This window comes from Simochromis diagramma, unplaced genomic scaffold (genome assembly GCF_900408965.1).
Source record: "Simochromis diagramma unplaced genomic scaffold, fSimDia1.1 OVJJ01000630.1, whole genome shotgun sequence".
Taxonomy (NCBI): domain Eukaryota; kingdom Metazoa; phylum Chordata; class Actinopteri; order Cichliformes; family Cichlidae; genus Simochromis; species Simochromis diagramma.
Window position 1 is genome coordinate 728,732 of NW_024386927.1, and position 10,331 is coordinate 739,062.

The 10,331-nt window shown below is 41.9% G+C and overlaps 1 long non-coding RNA gene across 1 annotated transcript; it reads right to left on the bottom strand.

Annotated features, from left to right (window-relative positions):
- Positions 1–5,027: 5,027 nt before the first annotated feature.
- Positions 5,028–6,984, bottom strand: LOC120736735. Its single transcript, XR_005696597.1, has 2 exons — positions 6,839–6,984; positions 5,028–5,920 (listed from the first exon to the last, which is right to left on the bottom strand). It is a non-coding gene; the product is annotated as an uncharacterized LOC120736735 (long non-coding RNA).
- Positions 6,985–10,331: the final 3,347 nt, after the last annotated feature.

The window sequence follows — 10,331 nt, forward strand, 5'->3', positions numbered from 1 at the left end:
AGGGCCGGTGTCCTGCAGGTTTTATATGTGTCCTTGATCCAATACAGCTTACTTATTTAGATGGCTAAATGACCTCCTTAACATGTATTTGAAGTTCTCCAGAGGCCTGGTAATGAACTAATCATTTGATTCAGGTGTGTTGACCCAGGGTGAGATCTAAAACCTGCAGGACACTGGTATTTGAGGCTTGGATTTGCCTACCCCTGCCCTATATCCATGTGGTCACTCAAATCATGTTTTCTTGACCTATGGTTCTCCTTACTTTTACTCCTTACCTTAAGTCACTCAAGTCTAAATTCCTAACACTTCAGCATATAGCTGGTGGTGGTATCCAATTCTGTCTTCTAACTCTCAGCTTTTCGCAACCTCTCCACCATCTGTCATAATATATATTAGGTAAAAATTCCCCGCTTGTCCCTGCTGGCATTCTGTCCTTCAAGCTCGGTCCTCTACCAGAGGCCTGGGAGCTTGAGGGTCCTGCACAGTATCTTAGCTGTTCTTAGGAATGCACTCTTCTGGACAGAGATCTTGGGTGTTGTTCCTGGGATCTGCTGGAGTCACTTGTCTAGTTTGGGAGTCACTGCACCAGGTGCTCCGATTACCACTGGGACCAATGTTACCTTCACCCTCCACATCTTCTCGAGCTCTTCTCTGAGCCCTTGGTATTTCTCCAGCTTCTTGTGTTCCTTCTTCCTGATGTTGCTGTCATTGGGAACCGCTACAGCTATCACTACAGTCGTCTTCTTGTTTGTTCACCACCACTATGTCCGGTTGGTTAGCCACCACCATTTTGTCCGTCTGTATCTGGAAGTCCCACAGGATCTTAGTTCGATCATTCTCCACCACCCTTGGGGGCGTCTCCCATTCTGACCTCGGGACTTCCAGGTTATACTCGGCACAGATGTTTCTGTACACTATGCCGGCCACTTGGTTACAGTGTTCCATGTATGCCTTGCCTGCTAGCATCTTGCACACTGCTGTTATGTGCTGGATTGTCTCAGGAGCATCTTTACACAGCCTGCACCTGGGGTCTTGCCTGGTGTGATAGACCCCAGCCTCTATGGATCTTGTGCTCAGAGCTTGTTCCTGTGCTGCCATGATTAGTGCCTCTGTGCTTTCTTTCAGTCCAGCTTTGTCCAGCCACTGGTAGAATTTCTGGATATCAGCCACCTCCTCTATCTGCCAGTGGTACATACTGTGCAGGGGCCTGTCCTTCCATGATGGTTCCTCCTCTTCCTCATCATTCTTTGGTTTCTGCTGTCTGAGGTATTCACTGAGCACACGGTTGGTTGGGGCCATCTTCCTGTTGTATTTGTGGATGTTCGTTATCTCATCCTGGACTGTGGTGCTGACATTGACCAGTTCCTGGCCTTCTTCCTTCCGCTTAGCGTTCAGCCTCAGGGTGCTGGACTTGGGGTGAAACCCTCCAAGCATGGTCAGGAGCTTCCTTGTCTAGATGTCAGTGGCTTCTCTCCTCCTTCGGCCAGCTTATTATCCCAGCAGGGTACCTGATCATGGGCAGGGCGTAGGTGTTGATAGCCCGGATCTTGTTCTTACCATTCAGCTGATTCCTCAGGATCTGCCTGACCCTCTGCAGGTACTTGATGGTTCCAGCTTTCCTAGCAGCCGCTTATTGGTTCTGATTTGCCTGTGGGATTTCCAGGTAACCCCACGGGCAATTAGCTGTCCTCGATGTTTGCAGTGTTGCCTCTGGGTAGTGCGATTCCCTCAGTTCTGACTACCTTCCCTCTCTTTGTCTGTGAAGGTTCTCAGTCATCCAGGTCATCGTAGTCTAAGGAGCTTGGAAAGAAAAGCGTCTGGACTTCTTTGAGTTGCTTGAAGACGTTCCACCTCTCATCCGAGAAGCTTCTTCAGTTCTAAGGGTCAATTGGTGGGGAGTCCCAGATTTAAACCTAGTTGGAGTTTCCCCCCAAAGGGGGACAAAATGACCCCCTGATGATCCTCTACCTAATCACATGAGCCAAGGTGTGAAAGTGGGTGTGGGTCCCAATCAGCCAGGGTTTCGGGTGAGCTCATTATGAAACCTGGCCCCACCTTATCATGCGAATTCCTGAGGTCAGATGGCCCAGGATGTGAGTGGGCGTTAAGGCGTCTGGGAAGGGATCTCAAAACTGGATTATAGATGGCAGACAGTTGGTGTCGTAAATCACTGCCTCTGTTCAAAGATGGTCGCTCACAGTGGACATAGATGCTTCTTTCACTCCTCTTTCAAACCATCTGTCCTCTCTGTCCAAAATGTGAACGCTGGCATCCTCGAAAGAGTGACCCTGGTCCTTTAGATGCCGATGAACTGCTGAGTCTTGTCCTGTGGAGGTGGCTCTTCTATGTTGTGCCATGCGCTTGTGAAGTGGCTGTTTGGTCTCTCCAATGTAGAGGTCTGGGCATTCCTCTGTGCACTGTACAGCAAACATCACATTATTAAGTCTGTGTTTTGGAGTTTTGTCTTTCGGTTTTGTCTGTTTTGTCTTCCCTCTCTTTGTTATCATCTGACTACATTTCTAAAGTCTAAGCATTATTCCCACATTTGTGCAGCTGAAAAGCCTGTTGCTCTGAGACCTCTTTCTGTCTTTTTGAGGAGATTGACTGCTACATCCACATGCATGTTGGGAGACTGCATGAGCTTGCTCACATTGTGGATTTGGTTCAGGGTGTCATACCACACCACTGTACAAATGCTGAATCTGTATGATCCCACCTGCTCAGACAAAGATTGGGCCAAAATCTTTATGACTGAGTCTTTGGTGTGGTCTCTCACCTCAATCAAAGCCTCCCTCACTGCAGATGCTTGGTACCTCAGGGGCTCAACGCCGTTGATCTTACTTTCCACCTTGTTTCAGACCACATCTTCAGTCTAATGTTAGCATGGTTTTTCAGGATGGCCCACCTCTGAGTGGAGGCTGAAAACAAATTGTGAAGTTTTTGCAAAATCCCAAAGTAACTTGTGGCATGAATAGATCCCTTTGCAGCATCAGCCACAATCAAATTCAGTGTATGAGCTCCACAGGGAACAAAGAGAGCTCTGGGATTCAGTTTCAGGAGCCTGGCTTGAATGCCCTTGTTTTTTCCCCTCATTTTGGCTTCATTGTCATGGATGTGAGATGCTTCCCTGTGGATTCGTCAGCTTCCAAAAAACCCATAAAATACTCCTCAACATGGGGCTACTCTTGTAATGACACAATCCAAATCACAACTGACAGCTGTTCAGTGTGGCTAATATCTGGAGTGCAATCTAGAATTATGAAGAAAAACTTTGCCAGCTTGATATCAGAAACAATTGTTGAAGTGATCTTGCATTTCAACAAATTGATGAGTTTGTTTTGTACATAGGGAACAAGATAGCTGGTGTGACTGTAAGTGCCTTTCTGGACACGGTTAATGTGCTCTTGCATTATGGGATCAAACCTTGCCATGAGTTCAACTTCTTTCTTTTTTTTACGTATGTTTATTAAGATTTTTTTGATATAAGAAAAAAAAGAGACACAAAAAAAAACAACAACTCAAAAATAAAAAAAACAACAGACAACACAACAGCAAGGGCTAAAACACACAAATAAGACAAAAGATTACACTGCAATGACAAAAATACTACTTCAACACTGGCAATAAACAGAAATAAAACGCTAAGGTGGTAGGCTGAGTTATTGGTGATCGATCAAACAGGACTTTGCTTTAATACATGGTCTAAAAATGGCTGCCACACATCAAAGCAATTACTAAGTTTGTCCGCTAATGTGTACCTAATTCTCTCCATATGCAGTAGAGCAGTCAGTTCTGTTAACCACATTTTGAATTGAGGTACAATATCCGACTTCCAGAGAGTCAAGATCATTTTCTTAGCAATTACCATTCTGAACAAAACTGTAGTTTGTGCAGCAGAGATGAGGTGTAAAAGGGAAGGGGAAGATCCAAACAATGCAATTATTGGGTCCGGCTCTAATGTGCGATTATAGATACCAGAAAAATATTTAAAAATGTCCAACCAATAGTTATGCAATTTGGGTGCAATTCCAAAATAAATGAGTGAGAGAGCCTTCTCCATGTTTACAACGATCACATATCGGACTAATAGAAGGAAAAGTCCTGTGAAGTTTCGTTTTTGAATAATGAAGTCTGTGAAGCACTTTGAATTGAATTAACCGATGCCTTACATTTATAGAGCAACAATGGATCCTACAAAGACTCCTCTCCCACACCTCATCTCCTATTTGCAAACCAAGCTCCCATGCCATCTTCAAAAAGTCAGATTTAAAATTTAAATACTCAGAAAAAGCTTTCGCAAAACCAGAAACCAACTTTTTAGAATCCGGAGAACTCAGAAGGAGAGTAAAAATTGACCCCTCTTCCAGAAGAGATGGAAAATTTAGGATACTCTGACGAACATAGTTTCTTATCTGTAAATAATGAATAAAATGTGACGCAGGGAGAGAGAACTTGTTCTGCAACTGAGTAATGATGCAAACTGCCTGTCAATATATACGTCTTTGAGAGTAACAATAGCTTTCTGTGTCCAGACCTCAAAAGAGGCATCTAAACATGAGGGTGGAAATGCATGATTACAATAGGAACCCCAAGCAGTTCCTATGGAATCTTCTATGAAACTTTCATTCTTAGCAACTCTGACTGACCCACTTACACTTCTGATGGATCAGGAATTAATTTTTACACAGTAACATACATTATTTATAGTCAGAGCTGCACATAAGTGGTCGGCAGGTGCACATTCACTGTCAAAATAAAAGTATTCCCAGAAATTCAGAGAATACGCGCTTCTTTTGCGGTGGAGGAACACCTAAGTAATTGCTTACAGAGTATGGATCGAAGTGTCTGGTAGAGCACAACCTTTTTTGATCTGACTAAAGATTTTAACGCAGTTCGAAACTATAAAATTATTGACCTTGGTTCGCGGATTAGAGGACGAAAAAAGAAGAGCAGGGAGGAAACTATTCTCAACCCCACCACTCTCTATGACCACCCAAGGTGGGGTATCGGCAGACATGACCTTTTTGTACCCTTCCTGCCAGTGAGCAAGAGTTCTGGCATTTGCAGCCCAATAATAAAACTGAAACAGTGGCAGAGCAAATCCACCCTTAAGTTTAGACTTACATAGATGAACTTTTGATATCCTGTGAGTCCCAAAGAAATGGTAATACTACTGAGTCGATCACTTTAAAAAATTGCTTATTCAAAAAAATAGGTAAGTTTAAAATAAATATAGAAATTTAGGAAGGGAAACCATTTTAATTACGTTAATGCGACCTACCATGGAAATAGGACAACTTGTTCAAGATAATTCAACTTAAAGATAAATTTAGGATCCTTAGGCAAAATAACACCCAAGTATTTCAATCTGTCTGTAATTTTAAAAGGCAAAACTTTCAAAAAATCAACATCCAAGTTTGCAGTTAAAGCTCGTCGTGTCCTGCGGTGTAAAAAAAATGGCGCTGATCTATCTTGGTTAGTAAGAATGGAAGAAGAGGGACGCCTATATATCATATCAACCCATGATATAAACTGTTCGCCTAAACCAAACTTCTCCAGTACCCGAAGCGTATAGGCCCACTCGACCTGGTCAAACGCCTTTTCAGCATCTAAGCTCAGTACTGCAATCTTGGAAGCTCCCAAGTGCCTATGATACATAATATTCATCAATCTTTGAACATTAAAGAAGGAAAACCTCTGGGGGACAAACCCAGTTTGATCCGGATGGATAATTGATCCAACATGTCCATTTAATCTGTTTGCCAAAATTTTAGTGAAAATTTTCATATCCAAATTCAACAAAGCAATAGGTCGATAAGAGGAACATTCTGTTTCATCCTTTCCTTCTTTCAATAACAAAGAAATATTAGCTTCATATAGCGTACGGGGAAATGCTTGAGTATGGAAAGAATGCTTAACCCTTTAAGACCTACCATAGAACCAAGTCCACCAGAGCTTATTTTATATTTTTACATGCTGTAGTAGCCACTTTTGGGAGCATTTCAAGTTGCTATACATCAATACAACCATTATAGCCCAAATTTTAATAATATGTCTGCATTAAGTGCATAGAAATTACATAAATTGCAAGAAAGTGCAATAAACTACAAAAAAATTGAAAATCGTTTTTAACATATATTTCTAGTTAGAGAAATTTAAGAGGCTTATCCCTCAAAACTGTAAATACAAAAAAGTTGCACAAAACAGTTTCCCACCACAGGAAATTTATTTTGAGTGTCTTCATAGTTTTATTTTTGAAATACACCAATTTTTATACACTGCAGGAAAAACAAAAATAAATATTATAGTGCAAATTTGCAAAAAAGCAGCATATGCATCAAAATAAACTATTTCCAGCAGTGCAATATGAGTTCTAAGCATCCCAGAAACGACACAGAAAGTCATAAAGTCAAACATAACTTTTAAAAACACCAGTATAGGCTCATGAGGCCCTGATGGTAAAAAAAACTACATATCCGCGGAAATGACGTCACTTCTGGTTTCGGGCAGGTCATGGCGGACATGCGATTGTTCACGCTGACGTATATTCCAACGTAGAAAGTGTTATGAACAGCTGATCGGATCGGCAAAGCGTGTTTCTGGAATATTATGTTTTTGTTGCTGCAAGCGCTTTTTATGCAGTTTTTTTCAAAGCTATATGTGGAAGGAAACTGTGACCGAGGACAAGCTGATGGCATAAGATGTAAGTACAACTCCTCCGGTTTCATATGCAAAAAAAATTATTGCGCTAGCTTACGTGGTTGCAGTTCTACAAGGATTTAAAAGTAGTTGCGCAAAACGGAGCGTGCCTGCTCTGACCAGCTTTAAAGGGTTAAACACTCTCAATAAAAGCGGGGCCACCTTTTCAGAGTATTTTTTTATACAATTCAATGCCAAACCCATCTGGGCCTGGGGACTTTCCATTGGGGAATGACTTAATAGCTTTCAAAACTTCTTCAATAGTAATATCTGAGTTTAAAGCCTCTCGTGTAGCGTCATTCATTTACGGGAGGTCCAGCTTCCCTAACCAATCAGAAATATTGCCCCAAGATTTCGACATATAGAGCTCTTTATAATATTCTCTAAATTGCTCATTAATAGCTTTAGTGCTAATTAAAATTTTGCCTGAGCTTGATTTAATTTTGTGTATAGCCCTACTGGCCTGTAGGCCTCTCAGCTGCCGAGAAAGAAGCTTATGGGGCTCATCTCCAAACTCAAAATGCTTCTGTCTGATCCTAAATAGCTGATCTGTTACTTGACTAGATAAAATTGTGTTATACTCAAACTTCCTTTTAATGATGTCTTGAAACAAAGAGGGACAAGAGGAGGCCTTGTGGTCCTGTTCTAACTGTGTTAATTCAGTTTCTGTTTCGAACAGGCGTTTCCGGCGTCCTTTTTTTAACGAAGATTCAAAAGAAATAATTTCTCCTGGCATTACCACTTTAAATGTTTTCCATAAAAATCGAATCAGAAACGTCTTGTTTATCATTAGTTTCCAAGAATTCTGATATTTTAGTTGTCATAAATTGGCAAAAGGATGTCTCAGACAGGAGTGACGGGTGAAAACGCCAGTTACCCTGTTGTTTCGTACCACAGAAGTCCAGGACTAAAGAGGTTTGAGAGTGATCCGGGATCAAGATGTTGTGATAAGTTGAGCATACAACTTTAGACATCAATTTAGAATCAAGCAAAAAATAATCTATTCTGGTGTACGATTTGTGCACTTGTGAAAAATAAGAGTAATCTCTACCAGTAGGGTTACACAGTCTCCAAACATCAACTAGGTTAGTAGAACTCAACATATTATTCAGAACAGTCGAAGCGTTAAACAACTGAGAGGTTTGAGTAGATCTATCCAAGTGTTTATCAAGTACACAATTAAAATTGCCTCCTAAAATTACATGAGTATCAGCGAGACTAGGTAATAAATAAAATATTTGTTGAAAGAAAGCTGGGCTATCAAAATTAGGACCATATAAATTCAATAAAGTGACATGGGTTGCATGAATATGGCCCGTCACCAGAACAAATTGACCATTCAGGTCACTAACCGTGGACTCATGTCTAAATGGAACTGCTCTACGGATCAATATAGCCACTCCACGGGCTTTACTGGAGAATGCCAACTGAAAAATCTGATTAGCCCAGGAGCACCTGAACAACCTCTCTTTAGTCAGTTTCATATGGGTTTCCTGAAGATACACAACATCAGCAGCTAGCGATTTTAAGTAAGAAAAAACCTTAGCTCGTTTGTGCACATGCCCAAGTCCTCGCACATTCCAGCTCACAAATCTAATGCCACCACTTAGCGATGATGAATTAGGATTCACTCAAGAAATAATAAATAGCAGTGTACACATGAATTGCCCTTGTATAACATTAATAAGTACAACATACCGACAACACAAAAAACATAACCCTCTTCCCCCATCCCACTTTCCCAGACAAAGAAAAAAACCCCGCATACTCACAGAGGGTCCACATGACCATTACGAAATAAACGGTCCAAGGTAACGAGCTTTCCAACCTCCCCTCACAAAAGAAAAAAATATATATTTACCCTCAATGCCAACATAGTTGAGAGAAAAATGAAATAGTCACATACATCCCGATGCAATGAGTTTCAAATGAGATGTCAAAGACTGTAAATTAGTCACTGCCTTCTTGTATAGTTCCCAAAAATTCCTCAGCCTCACGTGGCGTGGAGAACACTTTGACCATGGAGCCATGCGTTACTCGTAAACGCGCTGGATAGTAGAAACTACACCGAGCTCCAGCATCCATTAGGCGTTTACGCACGTCCTGGAAGACCTGCCGCTGTTTCACCACCTCCGTCGGGAAGTCAGGGAAGATGTGAATCGCCTTGCCATTATAGTTCAAGGGAAACTGCTCCCGAGCAAGCTGTAGTATCTTCTCTCTCACTTGGACGCTATGAATCCACGCTATAGTTACCCGGGGATGATCTCTTTCCCCGGGGGTACGACCGCCCAACTGGTGTGCTCGGTCAATGTCCAAAGGCTTGTCAAAATTGTCCGCGCCCAAAAGTTTTGGGAGAAACAAAAATTCCACCATACGTCCATTTTCAATTTTTTCGGGCAGACCAACAATTTTAATATTCTGCCATCTGGACCGACCCTCCAGATCTAATACTTTTAGACGAAGCGCCTCGTTATCCGCTTGCAATTTTAAACATGTTTTCTCAACCAGAGAAAGACAATGGTCGTGATCAGAGCTAGCGTTTTCAACCTCCTGTAGCCGACCGCAGATACTCGTCAAAGATGCCTGTGCTGTAGCCAGAGACGCTTCAAGACCGTCAAACCTTTCAGTCATCGTGATATTTATTTTCTGAATTTCAGAAAGAACCTTGGAAAAACTTTTATCGCCATTCTCCGCGTCTTTAGCAGGCTCCGAGGTTAGCTCAGCTTCGTCGACTGGTTCAAGGGGAGGGGTGTCGATCCCGTTCGGAGGCTTCTCCTGCTTTTTAGCTTTTTCAGCTTTTGATTTGGGCATCCTGTTTGAGTTAGGGAACAAGTATTCTTCACTGAAACCAGGAATTGTGAGGGATAAGACAATAAAGTCCAAGATGTAAAGAGAGTATAAAGAGCTCCACAGAAACACGTCTACTCTATTTGGTGCTCACTAGCGCCCCCGAGTTCAACTTCTTTTAGAAAATTGCCATTTGATGGAGAAAACAGTGTTTCTGTGTGTTCCTTTAGTGCTAAATTTCTAATTGCGAGAGAGTGAATGATAGCAATGAGACGAGCCAGCACTGCTCTCCATCTTATTTTCTGCTGAAGTGCCATCTCTTGTTTGTCAGTTGTTTCACCTTTTTTAATCCTCACTATCAGTTCTTTCCATGTTTTCATGGAGTTATGGTGTTCAGGACTATTCATGTGAGGTGAGATAAGAGCTGGCATGCTTCCAATTTGTCAGTCCAGAACTTGTTAAATTCATGTTTCTTTTAGAAAACAGCTTGCAGCAGAAGCAGAAAAGACTGTTGTTTTTCTCAGAATATACTAGCCAACTTCTAGGCATCTTTTCTCCGCTGACTAGTGTTTTCTTAAAATATTGGTGGTGGCAACTTCTTCCGTCACCCTCGTTTCTGGGGAAAACAAAGTCAGGTGCTACCTTCCTTGGTCCATTGCAAACCAGCTGTATTCGAATGCTGTCAGTGATAGCTGAAGGCCAGTTTGCAGGGTCCGTAGGCAGGGGCTTGTCCTCAGGGGGTTTAGCTCCAAGCATTTCTATGAGCATACATTTCCATTAGTTAGTTATTCAGAATAAACAGCAATCATAGTGGCGGAACAGTCTTTGCAAAATATTATGCAACA